General features: G+C 37.3%; 1 long non-coding RNA gene across 1 annotated transcript in view; it reads right to left on the bottom strand.

The window, feature by feature from the left end:
- LOC131906039 (uncharacterized) overlaps window positions 1-12,184 on the bottom strand; it is a 40,314-nt gene extending 28,130 nt beyond the window's left edge. The window contains exons 1-2 of the long non-coding RNA XR_009378109.1: window positions 12,080-12,184; window positions 5,707-5,752 (exon numbers count right to left, since the gene is read on the bottom strand). This is a non-coding gene — a long non-coding RNA (uncharacterized LOC131906039). The remainder of the gene's footprint in view (window positions 1-5,706; window positions 5,753-12,079) is intronic.
- Between the last annotated feature and the right edge of the window lie 3,461 nt (window positions 12,185-15,645).

Raw genomic sequence — 15,645 nt, 5'->3', positions numbered from 1 at the left:
AGAAAGAGAAAGAGAAGTAAGAGGAGGAGGAGAGGGAGGAGAAAGCATGGAAAGCAGATTGGTTTAAAAAAAAAATGTATGGACCACATGTCTGATCCTGACTAGGACGAATGATGATCCATCCTGTGTTGTGGGATATTTGTACCCTATGTGAAAATGTATTGCTGTGGTGGGTGTAATAAAAAGCTGAACAGCCAATAGCTAGGCAGGAGGTGTAGGCAGGACTTCTGGAGACAGAGAGGATTCTGGGAAGAAGAACAGCAGAATCCCCAGCCAGATGCAGAGGAAGCAGAACAAGCAATATGGAGATGAGGTAATGAGCCACTTGACAGAATGTAGATTAAAATAAATGGGTTAATTTAAGTTATAAGAGCTAGGGGACAATTCTAAGCTAAGGCTGAGCTTTCATAATTAATAAGTCTCAGTGTCATTATTTGGGAGCTGGCAGCCCAAAGGAAAGTCTAACTACAATCCCACAACACCTGTTACTCTCTTCTCACCTCTCTATCTTCCTCACAGAGACTGAAAGAGAGCCAGGGATAAAAAACTTTCTCCTACATTTTTTTGACATTGGTCATTACTCCAGTGCCCTTTTTGAGAAGCATTTCAGTTCCAGTCAGAGTTCATTTCCAACTGTTTCTGATTCCTGATTAAGATCTATACTTCTGGAAAGATTTAATAAACTAATATGGGACATGATGTTGATTATAGATAAATATTAGATCTGCATCCAAGCTAGGCCCTAGCTGACTCTACTGGGAAAAGATATAGAATTTTTTATTCAAATGATTTTGATTCAAATCATGAGTTCCACAGCCATCATCCCACTCCTGAGCCAAATGGCTCCAGGCAAGAGGTTTAATTTCCTTATCCATCAAAATGGTATTATTGGCTACATTTCAGGGTCCCTGAAGTGATTCAATATAGAAAAGTATCTCAATGTACAACATCTAACAGGCAACCACAAAATTTCAGAGGTTAGTAACTGGTTAAAGTATGCAGAACAAATGAGTGTAAATGGGACATCTATGTCACCCCTCCAAGATTCAGGGAAAATCACAAAAGGAGAGTCAGAATATAAGAACAGGGAAGAGAGTGGGAAAAAGTGAGGAATACTGACCATGAACAAGACATGGTGTCTGCACTCCTAAATTCACAATGCCTATAATTAACCTGCATAAGTGTGGGCTAGACAACATTCTATCATGGAACAAGGATGGGCTCAGGTAACTCACTCCTTCCTGATATGTATCTGTATCCAGTTACTAGTTAATGCACAGACACACAGACAGACAGACAGACAGACAGACAGACAGACACACACACACACACACAGAGAGAGAGAGAGAGAGAGAGAGAGAGAGAGAGAGAGAGAGAGAGAGAGAGAGAGAGAGAACCATTGTTAAGTGGTAAGGCGGTTCATGGTTCTGTAAACAAACGATCAAACTCTCATCCATGGTTCTGTAAACAACTCTACACACTCATTGCTCACACAAAATAATGAATACATAAAAAGTAGAATGGAGGATAGTTATGAAAAGGAAGGTTATCAGCAGAAAAGGGAAGGGGACAAGCCAGGGTAACAGGCAGTGTGGTCAGAATGACCACATTTTGTATGATCAAAATACAAATGTCATAACGAAACATGATTGTGTATGATTTATATATGCTAATAGAAAATCTTCAAAATCTATTACTAAGTTTCATTCCAAAATGACCACATCCATTCACATTCCTGCTCTTTCTACAGAGTATCTGTTTTCTGTGGTTAGGTGACAGTATTTTTCATATTCAGACACTGGTCTCTACAGTTGTTTCTGTGGAAGAGAACACGGCATTGAATGCCCAGTAGGTTCTCGATAAATATTCTTTGACTGACATTTGAGAGCAGTAGAATTTCTTCTGTGCACCTTCTAGAGCTATCTTCAGTCCGACTGTGACTGACTCTTCCTGAGGTGGGCATCTACTATCAGCATAAATGTCTATTAAAAACCAATGTCACTACTTCATTGATCTCTCTCCAGGATGAAATGTTAAGCTTATCTCAGTCTGTACTTACAGGCTCCACTTACTAGTTCACATTTGCAGGAAATGTAGCAAATTTTAATTTAATTAACGTGGTTGGGACCAATAAATGAAAGTGCCTGGATAATGTTGCCGTATATTAGCTTTATCACTGGGCTTATTCCTTACAAGTGTGGTTTCTACTTCCCCATCATAAGAACAGTAATAAAATGCTCTCTCCAGGGTCAGGGCTATTAAGAAAAATAAAATGTCTATTTCTCATATTGTCTACATATAATAGGTAAGTAATAAAAGTATTTCTTTCAGGGACAGTGATACAGCTCAGAAGGTAAAATTATCTGTTGGGTAAGCCTGGTGGCCTTAGTTTAGTCCAGGGAAACTACAGTGGAGGGGAGAACCAACTCTGGAAATTTCTCCTCTGATCTCCAAATGGATGTCCCGGCATATGTGGGCATGGATGAACACATCCACAGCAATAGTAATAAACATTTCAAAAGTATTTCTTTCAGTACAGGGACCTGATTTTAGGAAAAACCTGGGAAATTCCTCAAAACCTCCCCAAATGAGCCTAAACTGGGGAAGCAGAGGGATTAATTCATGTCATTAAAGCTAGAAAATGATATATTCAGAGAGTTTATCCCAATGTAAGGCATATATAAATCAATTTTGTACAATAGAACTGGACAAGTTCCTCGACAGGATGTTAGAGCTTCACTGTGGAAACTGATGCTGGGGAGAAAGTTTAGCATGAGCACTTTCACTTGGAGCCTTTTGATCAATAATAAGTGATGTCAGAGGAGAGGCATATAGATGGAAAGTTAGAGTCAATTTAGTTATATTTAAAATTTAGTAGTAGCGTATCAATTAGTGTCAAAGTCCATCCATGTAATAGTTAGCTTCAATGTCAACTTAATACAAACCTAGAGTTACCTGAAGAAAAGGAACCTCAACTGGAAAATTGTTTCAATCAGATTGATTTGTGTCCATGATTGTGGAACATTTTTAAAACTGCCACTTGATGTGAAAGGGCCCATTCCACTGTAGGTGGTGTCATTCTTAGGCACATAGGCTTGGGTTATATAAGAAAGCTATCTGAGAAGGCCAGGGAGAGCCAACTGATAAATAGAAATCATCCATGTTTACTGCTTCAGGCTCCTGTCTTGGCTTCTCTTTGACGATGGACCACAACCTGAAAGCCAAGTTAACCCTATTCTTCCCCAATTTGCTATTAGTCAATACAATAGAAACCAAACTAAGACAGCCTATATTTTACAAAAATCTGGAGTGATGGAAGCATGGACATTTCTTTTTAACCTAAAATCCTTTAAGGGCTTTTAGTTTTTATTGTCTGTTGGGTCTAAATAATGAATAATCATTAAAGGAATAAATAAAATTAGCCACATCTGCTCATCTCAACAGATGCCATTATAATGAACTAGAGTCCCTAAATGAGGGAAGTCCTGCAGAAAAATGACATTGATTTTTCTCAAAGGAAAAAAATATTTTGTCAAATGCTTGACTTTTGCAGTGAACAAGCCACCGACTAAAATGTTATCCAAATCACAATTTCAAATCATGGACATTTCTGAGTGTCTTTGGTGATTTATCCTTTATCTAGGTGATTAATAATGAAGCACACTGCTTATAATTACATCAGAGAAAAATGAATAATTTGAATCAGTGTTATATATGAATAGAATTAATTTGTTACTACTTAACAAATATATTCATGGTGGGATTCATTTAAATCATGAAGTACTTCTGCAATTAAAGAATAATTTGATCTCTACACATTTTCAGAAATATAGAATGAGGTAGTATATTAAAAAAATAATGTTCAGATGAGGCTTTAGAAACTGCAAGACCTATTGAAGAACACTTAAAATATCTGTCTTACTTGCAAGAATAGTAAGTAGCCGGCGATGGTGGCGCACGCCTTTAATCCCAGCACTCGGGAGGCAGAGCCAGGCAGATCTCTGTGAGTTCACGGCCAGCCTGGGCTACCAAGTGAGTCCCAGGAAAGGCGCAAAGCTACACAGAGAAACCCTGTCTCGAAAAACCAAAAAAAAAAAAATAGTAAGTAATGATTATCTAGTAATCTAGGAACCATGAAAGTATGCTACAGTGGGAATCATACATTTCCTGGCTGTCTTTCAAAATCAAAGTCCTCAGTGTATTTGACAGGGGAAGCATTGTATATGTGCATGTGATGCATACTTAGACATAAGAAATCAGTCTCAGATTTTGTTCCATAAATTGCTAAACAACTTGTTTCTAAGACAATCTTCAGTAGTCTGGAGATTAGAATGGTTGGCCATCAAGTCTCAAGAATCGACCTGTCTCCAGCTCTCCAGTGCTGGAAATAAAATTGTGTGCCACTTTGCTTGCCTTTTTACATAAGTATCAGAGGATCAAATTCAGGTGCTCAGGGTTAGTAGATAAGTACTTTACTGGCTTAACTTATCTCTCCAACCCCTATCAGAATACTTTTAAATGAGCATTCAATAAAAATGATAGAGGGAAAAGTTAATGTGTGATCTAGTGTACAGGGTAACACTTAGCTGTGGATATAAGAAGGAACTGTATGCCAAAAGACACACAGCAAACTTAGCACTAATGATATTATTTTGCTTAATGAACTTCTGGTTCAAAATCTGAGTAAACAAAGAAGTAGAGTCCAGAAAACCAAACACATGAAAATAACTGGAAATTAATCTACATAAAAAGAATAACAAAGGATACAGATATATTCTGCCATTTTCAGAGTTTAAGTAACATTGGGGGTAAAAATAGAACATTCCACACCCTCACTAAGTCTTTGGGTCACAAAGCTTGCTGAGCCAAAGATACACTCACTATGTTCTGTGTTCTGTGCTAAGAATCATATTTTAAGAAAGAAAGAAAATTAAAGTAGAGCATATCCAAAGATGTGAGTATGGGCTATATCATGAATGGAATGAAGTATTTTCAAACCTGGAAGAAAGAAGAAAAATTCTGTACAAATTGGAAAAGTAAAACAGAACTCAATTATAAAGCTCTGCTCTTTCTCCTTATTTATTTATCCAGCATATATTTATTGAGCATGTATCATATTATAAGTTCAGCTAAAAATACTGAATGTATGAAAGTGAGTAGGAAAATTAACTCCAGAACTTTGTCAAAGTTACATGTTCTTAGGACAAGGACATTAACAGCAATGACAGATCAGAGGATGAATATCAGAGCAGCAAAAACGCTTATCAATTACTGTAAAGCAGCTACCCAACCCATAGAAATGGGTAGGTAGGGGTGAGACAGCTAGGTTTTGAAAATGACAAGAATGGTCTGCTGAGCAGATGATATGTGGGCTAACACCTGAAACTGAAGGCAGAATGTGAGTTACCAGGAATAATAGAAGTGTGAGTGGAAAGATTTCCAGTTAGGAACCAGCAAGTACACACATGTTATACCCACACCTGTGTTATGCCCACTCCTCTATTGGTTTGAAGTAAGTGTAAGCTCCTGTACAATAGATGATGAAATGATAAAAAGAGGTAGAAAATTTCTCCTTTCCTTGCATTGTGGAATTATCGAGCTTTCAATGATACCTGAAGAGATAGTATTGAGGTTGTGTCTTCTTTCTTTCACAGGATGCATAACAAACTGAAACCCAAGAGTATAATGTTATAAAGTCATACTTACCTATGTTCTATTGTTCCATGTGTGCTTCTCTCTTATATGCTATCTCCTCTGAAAGTATAACTTCAAGTTAATCATTATTTTGAAGGAGAAGTAGCTAAAGGAGTCTGTGTAGGAATTGAAAACATTCACCGTCTTCCTTTGTCTCTGGGATCAGGCCAGATTTGTGTCATAAGGTCCTTAGCATAACCACCATTGAGTACACACTTTTCACATGTCTGCTGTGACCCTAGACCAGACCTACACCAAAAAAAAAAAAAAACCTCAGCAGAAACACCAATGAGTTCCCACTTTCCTACTTCTCTTTGGTGGTTCTTTGGCTCATTTCCACTCTACCAACTCCTTCTTGTCAAACCCATTATGTAGAGGAGTAGAACCTGGCTCTGTGTTACTAATGAGAACTCAATTTGGACAAGAGGATGGAATTTGAAGTTGTGACATTTTACTTTGACCTTTCTAAAATTTTTCATAGAACACTGAAAACAAATTCTGTATGGTAATAACTCTTCCATCTCCAGAGACACTGAAGAAACAAATCTTGAATTTGTATATGATTTTGCCTAAGAAATTATTTTCCTGTTAGAGAGCTTGTCTGAATTTCTGTGGCCTTTTCTATCTCTAAGAAGCTTGGACTAAGTTTATTACCTAGTAATTTATTACAAAAGAGCCATGGGTTGGCTACAAGAAAATATGGTTTGCTCTGTGCTGCCTAGGATGACACTACATAAAAACAGCTCATGCTCACCAATGGTAAAGAAAATAAATTTGGTTGGTTCAGAGGTTTTTAAAGTGCATCACAGGATTTCAGCTTTTTTTTTTACATCTTTGGGGTATCAAAGATTCTTTATGTAATGCATTATAGAGTCAAAAGAGTGAACCCCACTATTTCTTAGTCTATTAGTTGTCTCCCTTTGATAATACCTTTTTGTTTAATATTCAGCATCTGGAAATGAGATTCATAGATAATATATCCTAGCCTACATATATAATCGCAAATCAAATAATATCATCACAATACCCAGAGACTAAATCAGAGCAACTGATAACACAGTACCCACATCAATATGCAAAGAGGGGGACAGCTGGCCTAAAGAGGCTATGAAGTCAAGTGTGTGTCCCACACATAGAATCAGAATGACGGTAACTGTGACAAGCAGGCTAAATTCACGTAGGCACATCCCAAATCTAAATTCCACAAGTGACACTATCACTGGCAACTAATTCTTTGTAATGCTCATCTATACTTGATAAATATTTCAAACAAAACAACATATAGCCTTCCTCAGTTGATAGAGTAGATTTGTCCTCAGGGAAGTCACATTCTGAAAGCAGGGAAACCACCTTTTTCTTTACAGACATTAGCTCTGAGCTAAATATAGACAGAATAGAAAGGGTGCCATCGATAGCTATTCAACACAAAGAATTCTTGTTAGTAGCTAATTTTAGTAACTTTAGAACATCTGATATCTGTTGCTTCCATCCATTAATTGTATCTCCAATATCATTACTGGGAAAAAAACAGAAAAAAAAATCACAAATTTCTAAAATGGTATCTGAGTTATTTGAAAACAGGATCTATGTAGTAATAACTCCTTTGGGCCTCCTAACAGCAGACAAGAAACAAACTCCATAGCTTCACCCCCTTTCCATATGCAAGAAACTGCTAAGGTGAAGAAGTGTTGTGGGAATTCACTAGCCAATGACCTTGGGGTATCTGGCTTGATAGAGGCATTATTTTCTCTGGGTATATGACTGCTTAAAACTGAGGAGAGAGCACATTCTCTCTCTCTCTCTCTCTCTCTCTCTCTCTCTCTCTCTCTCTCTCTCTCTCTCTCTCTCTCTCTCTCGTGGTGGTGGTGGTTGGAGGTCAGACTGTTGGTTCTATTAAACCCCTAGGCAAAACAGAGGTCCATGGCTGCAGTTCTGTATCCCTGAGTGCATATTCTCCCCATTTTGTATCTTAGTAAATACTTGATACCCTTTCAACAGACTCTTGTGGCTTCACTTACAAAGAAGTAGTTTATTTTTCTTTTCATTTAATTGTATTTCTTTATTTACTTATTCATTTATTTATTTTAGAATCCCTAGGGAAACTTTCTCAGCAGCCATTGACTATAGCTCTTTGACTAGGAGTGGAACCCTCTGAGATTTCCTCCATCTACATTGAGATGTAAACTATTTACATTTTGAAGGTCCTGTTTAAGCAACCATATTTTTGCAGTTTCATGGGTAATATCACCTTTGTCCTGTCTATAATACATTATCTATCAGCAGGCACTCTGGTACTCTATTACCCTCTTTTTACCCCATTCAAAAATGTTCCTTGAGTCTTAGGTATAGGATTGCATTGTAATAATCTTGATCTTTTGCAAAAAAGAATCTCCTTTGATGAGTAATTTAAAGATAATCATATACCATACAGTTAGAAGTTATACTGGTTTAGAAAAAGAGCAATAGGTTCTCTTCTATGATCTATAATTTCTCCAGCCACAGGTAGCCAGCTAGATTTATGGTACCTGGTATGAATTCTCTCCTATGAGTAAGCTTGAAGTCAAATTAGAGAACTGTTGGCTACCTCCAAGATGAAAGTGCCACCATTGCCCCATTGGGGATACCTATCAGGTTGGCTGTTGCTGTGGATCTCAAGTGCTACAGCTAGGTAGAACTATTGATCGCTTTCCTCCCTTGGCAGCTTAAATAGCAACATCCAGTACCGTGAGGGTTAGAATTTTCAAGGAGAGTTCTAGGTCCTTTCCAGTCCAGTTAGATTTCTCCAAATCTTGTGCCTAAAATGTGCATTGTCTTCAGCAATGGAGTCTTACCTTCAACTCTGGGAGGTAGCCAAGAACAAAAGCAGTAGCCTATATTGTTTGAGAAACCTCTTGTTCACCCCACCTGAGTGTTAACTTGAAGGATGATCTACCATGCCAGGCACGGGGAATATTTTTAGGTAGTCTATGACTCCTGCATGGAGCATTGTCACTCCAAGTGGCAAAATACTGTGTGTGTGTGTGTGTGTGTGTGTGTGTGTGTGTGTGTGTGTGTGTGTATTTAAAAAGTTTATAATGTGATATGTTTTCCTATAGCTCTTTCAAATTCTTGGTGTTAACTCTCATTTCTGCTTCTCTCTCTACTAAGCCTGCTCACTCTGCAATTAAAACCCTCTGATTCTACCATTCTCCCTTTCATAATATCTGTGTTTTACTATCTCAAGCAATAGATTTGAAAGAATAGAGTTTGTCAATCAAACTGTTCAAATATTTGGTTCACCTAAGAATCATGGGGAGAGCAAGACTCCCAAATGATCTCAGAAGTCTCTTTCTGCATTCAACTGACCTAGACATTATAGCCAGAACTGAGAAAGCTGGAGGTATGTGTCCTTTAAACAGACTCTGGGTCTTACCTTTCAAATCATTCATCTGTTTCTTCTACTGAGGTCCTTGAGTAGTTGCTTTAGAGATAATCACAGGCCATAACCCAGCTTCCACTGAGTTTAATTTAGTTATCTTGTCTCACACTCAGTTTCATCCCACTACATCATTTTTCCCAACAACAGTACAAGGTTCTCATGATTTACTAACTTCACAATCATCAAAGCAAGTTTTCTCAGTAAAAGCACTACTAAGATATAAATACATAAAGTTAGTGCCTAGAGGAATTGTGGAAGAGATAGGGGCATCGGCAACATATGGGAAAAGAGTCACTTTGTCAACATCTAATTCTCAGAAGAGCTTCAGAATTGATGGTCTAGCCATTTCTTATTGCAACTCTCAACACAGATATACTGTTTGAAATGGATAACTCCTGAAGCCTTTGGAGAAACTATTTTATTTTGCTCTAAATTTTGCCTGTTATCAAACTGAGTTCTCCAGATTTGCACAGAAGAAATAAAACTTCAATGAACGCATGCCAAGGTTCAGTCAGCTGTTCTCATTTTTCAACATTTCTATCCAGATTTCCTCTCATTCCACCCACCCACAGAGGATGAAGAAATATGGTCAGAAGTTGCTTTTGCTGCAATGGGCAAAATGTTTCTCTCAAACTAACATCACGATTCATATCGTGCCCTGTGTTGGGTTTTGTGTGTGTGTGTGTGTGTGTGTGTGTGTGTGTGTGTGTGAGAGAGAGAGAGAGAGAGAGAGAGAGAGAGAGAGAGAGAGAGAGAGAGAGAGAGAGAGAGGAGATGGGGGAGTGAGAAAGAGAGGGAAAGTATGGGACTGTGGAAAAAAAGATTGTGTTAAAGCATCCATTGATATAGGATCTGGTGAAGGAACAAGATACAAACTGCCAGATGTGCTTGCTACAAAAGACCTGTTTCACAAATTTGTATGATTTCTAGCTCACAAAGTCTTTTCACAAATATCATTTCATTTCATTCCATCATCATTTTGTACATATCATGTGTGTGTGTGTGTGTGTAATTGTCTCTCAATACAAATTCAACCAAAGCTCAAAGACATTCACATCTCTCCTTAAATGACATGCCCAGGAAAGAAAAAAGAAGGGAAGCCCAGGAGATCAACTTTCCTGAGTCCAGTTTGAGTGTATTTTATCTTGTCATGGAGTCATACTAATTGAGTTTTAAATTCATCAGTTTTATAATTGCCAGCTGTGGAGAAAGTTCAGTACGTAATGTTCCTGCCTTGCAAGCATGATCACTTGAGTTCAGATGCCTACAACCCAAGTAGAGCTGGATATGATAAAACACATATAAAGTCCCTACTGCTACACCTGTGAGATGAGAGACAAAGACAAGAAAATCTCCATAAGCTCATGGGACAGCTAGCTTCGATGATGTAGTGGCAAACACAAGATGCATGATTGCAAACAAGGTGGGGAGGGGGAGTGAGGACAGACAGACACCTGAAGTTCTCTCTGACCTCCATGTGCACACCATGGCAAATGAATACCTGTGTGTGTGCCTGCATGTGCACACATGCACACATAAACATACATGTGCATGCATATACAGAGACTTCATATACACATACCCACGCATGCATGATTTTAAAAACTGCAAAGCAAAGGTTAAGGGTATAAATAATTATAATATGTAAAGGTGCCCAAATATAATAGCTCTCAGAACATCTTTTGTAAGTGTATTTTAATAACTGTTAATTTCTTTATCTGAAGAAAATAAAATTCAAAATTCAGACTTGGAACTTGTGAAGCTGTTAAATTGATTTAGCAACAAGATAGAAGCCTTGAAGTTTTTTTCTATAAAAAGAGCAACAAAAACGTGTCCATTGCCCTGTGATTTTTTAATAACATCCCACAATAATTGATAGCTTCATGAAAACTGCATGAAGCACATAACAATAAAACAGTCTATGTAATTTCATGTTATTTCTTTTTACATGAAAATATTCTTTTACTTTTTAGATTATAATACAGTCTATAATTACATTTCCCCTTTTGCTTTCCTCCCTCTGAACCCTCCCATATACACCTCTCTCCACTCTCATTCAAATTCATTGCCTCTATTTTTTAACTACTAGTGATTACATACACATATGTGTATGTATATAGGTATATTTTCCTAAATATAACATGTTCAGTCAATATAATGTTACTATATACATGTTTTCATGGCTGATCATTTGTCACTGGACAACCAGTTGGTGTATTCTTCCCTGGGGAAGATCACTTATCTTTCTCCCAGCTTTCCTTGGTTGTCTATAGTTCTTTTTGCGAGGTTGAAGGCTCATGGGTTTTTCTTGTCTACATTAGCATGTCTGCTGGTATCATCCTTGCTCAGCTCATGTTTGGGAAGTCATCCTGTAGAGACTTTATGTGTGTAGCTTCTTACATTACTAAGAGACACATTCTTACAGTAAACACCCTGATCATCTGGCTCTTAAAATATGTCTTTCCTCTCTTTGCAATGTCCCCTGAGCCTTAGATGCAGGACTGTTTTGTATCCATTGGGATTGGGATCCATAGCTCTGCATTTTGATTATTTATGATTCTCTGTAGTGCTTTCTGTCTATTGAAAAGAGAAGTTCCCTTGATGGGTGTGAAGACTGCACTTATATTTGAGTTTAAGGACAGATGTTTATAAATTGTTTTTAGAGATTATGCTGTGTTTTTTTTAATATAACCTACATTGGAAACTGCAACTAGTTGTATTTGGTTTGCTCTATGCATACAAGAGATATGTCCTAGCATATAAAGTTTTTTTTACTTGATGTTGAATGTAATCTTAGCCGAAAAGAATAGATCAATATGTAATGTATTGTTAAGAGTTCATTGGTAACATTTTATGGAAGAACAGCTAGGACCATTAGGCTTCTTCTGTATTAGTCTGCTTTTAGCCTCTATAGCAAATGCTTAAGATAAACAAACTTACAAAGACAAAAGTTTTACTTTGGCTTACATTTTAGATGCTCTAGCTCATTATTTCTGCTTGGCACTATGATGAAGCAGCATACTATGGTAAGAGTGCATGGCAGATTCAAACCACAGATTGAACTCTCAGAACTATCTGCAGGGCAGTTGACTACCTCAACTGCCATTAGGTGGAACCAAACACCATGTCCAAACCATTCTGCTTCCTTTCAGTAGCTCCACTTTGGGGCCCAAGTCTTTAACAAGTGGGTTTTGAAAGATATCTAAAATTCATATTATAGCAGCTATACTCAAAAAAAGGTTTCTTTCAGAGAATATCACTAAAATTTTCCCTAAATCAAGATTGGGAGCATTGACTAGAGATCCATGCTCAGTCAGGCATGAACTTCTCAAGCTCAGCACAGCCTTTTAGGGTTGGAAGTTATACTGCTTCTATGTGGACTAAGCCAGCAAGGTATGCCTCAGTGTATGTCAGACACTATGTTAGTTAAAATGCCATTCTTTTTTTCTCATTAAAGTTTCCTATGTTCTCATGGGATGATATATAAGTAAGAGCAACACTACCCACTTTAACAAATAAAAATCATGGTTATTATGTTTTACATCATAGAGATTTATTTCACAAAAAAACAAATCAGAAAGATATTACAAATGTGTGAACAATTTTCCTTCCTCTGTGTAGTGACTGGGCCACAGAGATTCCTTTTACTAAGAAAATCCTAATCTCTTCTTGTAGCAATCAGCAAAGTCTTCCCTATAGGTTAAGTCTGGCTGCTACCCAGTGTTTTAAATTTTCATGAAGTAAAACCTGTTTTTTACATGTTAAATATTTTCTTAATAAAAAGAAATACAATATCTGATGATACCTGGAAATTGTTATGAGATTCAAAATTTTATTGGCCCTAGATAAATAATTTTATATGGGAATCTGGCTAGGTTATTTATACATTCGCTGGGGTTGTTTTTGCACTATAATATTGCCATATCTTATATTTTACTTTGTAGTTCACAAAGCCCTAATACTTACTGTTTGGCCCTCAGCAGAAATGTGCATTGACCTATTCTCTAAGTTTTCTTCGAAAACAGAGCTCGACATACTCTAGCCCAAAGCTTAGAAAGATTCATGGTTTCCCCAAGGCATCTGACTCCAAGTTATGGATATGGCATTAGAATACAAACTTCCCTGAACTCACAGCTCTACATAGTAACCTAATTTCTTTACCTCTAGACTCCCGAATCATCACACCCTCATTCACAGATTCCTATAATGGATACCTCTATGGGAAACCAATGGTGTCAGGCAGATGTGCCCCATCATATTATTCTAATTTAATATGTATTTAGATCTAGCCATGCTCTAATAATAACTCTGAAAAAACAATAGGAAATGTTTAGCCTGAAATATAGAAGCCCAGTGCAGCCTTGTGTGTAAACGATGATGTGAGAGACAGTTAATAAATCTGCAGAACAATGGGCACTGCTCCCAATAATGCTGCCTATTTCAAAATGATTAATTTTTAACAGGACTCTGCATCCCTGGAGTATAATGTCTTAGGTCTCGGGAGACAAGTGAGGCAATCTCCATGTTACCATGAAACAGAAATAAAATATTATAGGATTTTCTGATGACTCTGAGGAGCTGAATGCCTCCTGCGGGACTGCAAAGTTAATTAAAATGAGTATAGGATTGCTATACTCTATTATAGTACAATTATGTTCCCCTTCCTCTTTCCCACACCAGTTAAAAGATTTTATGAAGGAGGTAAGAATGACAAAAACAGATAGATTTTTGTTTTTAGTTTTGGTTTTGAACAGAAAGAGATTAGTTCATTTCTAAGTATATGCTTAATAGATAGACCTAAGTCACATTGGCTTGCGTTTTTTGATAGACAAAACTAGGCACATCAATAGGATTTTTCTTTAAGACAGCACATTTAAAATAAATCTTAGCTTTCTTTCCTACATTTAGGACTGTCTTTTCACACTGGTTCCTCCTTAGTAGACAAATGGGGTCTTTCATTTATAAGAGGGAATTTGCTCTAAGGTACAAAATTGATGCTGGCTCCACAGTCTACCTGTATCCATCCACATACAAATGATAGCATTCCTTCATTCTGCTAGCACAAGAGAGGTAGAATGAGACCCCAGGCTCTCTTGTGGTTAGGAGGAAATACTGTTTGTATTTACTGGGACCATGTAGGTCCTAAACACCAGGACTGAAAGAATTCTTCCTGTGTGCTTAAAGCTTGCCCTGCTATCTCATTTATCACTGGCAACACAGTACCACTCTTCTACCTACTGGTTAACTGAGGCTTAGAGAAGACAAATACTTTTTCCAAGCAGACATGCTCGATCAGTGGTAAGCACACTGGTTGAACATGCATCTCTCTGACATTTCTTTTTACATCTGGTATGGCTGCCATGTTTCACTCTGCCTGTCAATCTTCCTACCAACCATAGAACAGGGTAGCCCAGTTCCAACAATAGCAGGAGGTAGCCTAATTTCTCTGTAGCATTGGTGATGGCTATTTATATCCTTTTCAATGCTTTTATATTGGAGAACTCATATTCAAACACAGATCAGTTGAAATCACTTTAGTCTCAGGTATCAGAAAAGGGGGCCTGACATTGGAAAAGTAAAAATGATCTATTAGTATATATAATTTACATAAGATTTGATTTCTAGTGTGTCTTCATTGATAGTTTCTCCATAATATTTGATTTTTAGTCTGTCTTGACTCATAGTTTCTCCAAATAGCTATACTTCTTTCTTCTGCCTTTTCTACACTGTCTTCTCAATATTCCAAGAAGCAAATTGAAACATTCAAATATGTGTCATACATATCTCTTTTGCATCAAATAATTTGGTAAGCTGCTGCATTCCAATTATCTTTACCAGTATCCTAAACATCATTTTGAATAGGTATTCTTGAATCAGACTCTGAGCCCTCAACTGAGTATTGTTTCCAGGAGGTGGGTATGTGGATGATCAGGCCTCAGCTATAGGCTTCAGCCATGATATGCGGAAAAAGTTAATTTCCTAGCAACTATAAGTACAAAGAAGTAAAAATAGAGGCTACTAAGAAGATTAAAAGGGGCAAGATATCGAGGAAATGTTCAGATAGAACAAAGTGAGTCATATTGTGTTAACACATCATCCCCTCATTTCACTGTCTAGAACCATATTCATTTTTAGCTAATTTTACATCACTAACAGGTGGATATTCTATGCTCTGCCATCATTGTTCTTATTCAAGGATTTAAGGTGGTAGATCCATCATTTCCCAGAACCATGAGAGATTAGGAGGAGAAAGCAAGAATATAAGGAAACAGGAAGTCATTCTTAGAGGATTCTCCACATCAGAGTTGATCTCAGATCATGGCCACAGAAAGATACATGGCCACAAGTGAAGTTAAAGAGAGTAAACTATCATCCTGTGTCTCTGGTCCTGAAAGTGTATGTCTACTGCATTTATAAAGAGATTTTTTTTCAATATGCAAGAAGGTAAACAAAAAGCAACTACCTTAGCTGACTCACAGAAAGGCAGTTACTCTGAGTTCAAACACTGCCAAATGATGGACAGATGGACATAC

This window comes from Peromyscus eremicus, chromosome 3 (genome assembly GCF_949786415.1).
Source record: "Peromyscus eremicus chromosome 3, PerEre_H2_v1, whole genome shotgun sequence".
NCBI classification, from domain to species: Eukaryota; Metazoa; Chordata; class Mammalia; order Rodentia; family Cricetidae; genus Peromyscus; species Peromyscus eremicus.
This window is presented reverse-complemented; position numbering and strand designations above follow the sequence as displayed.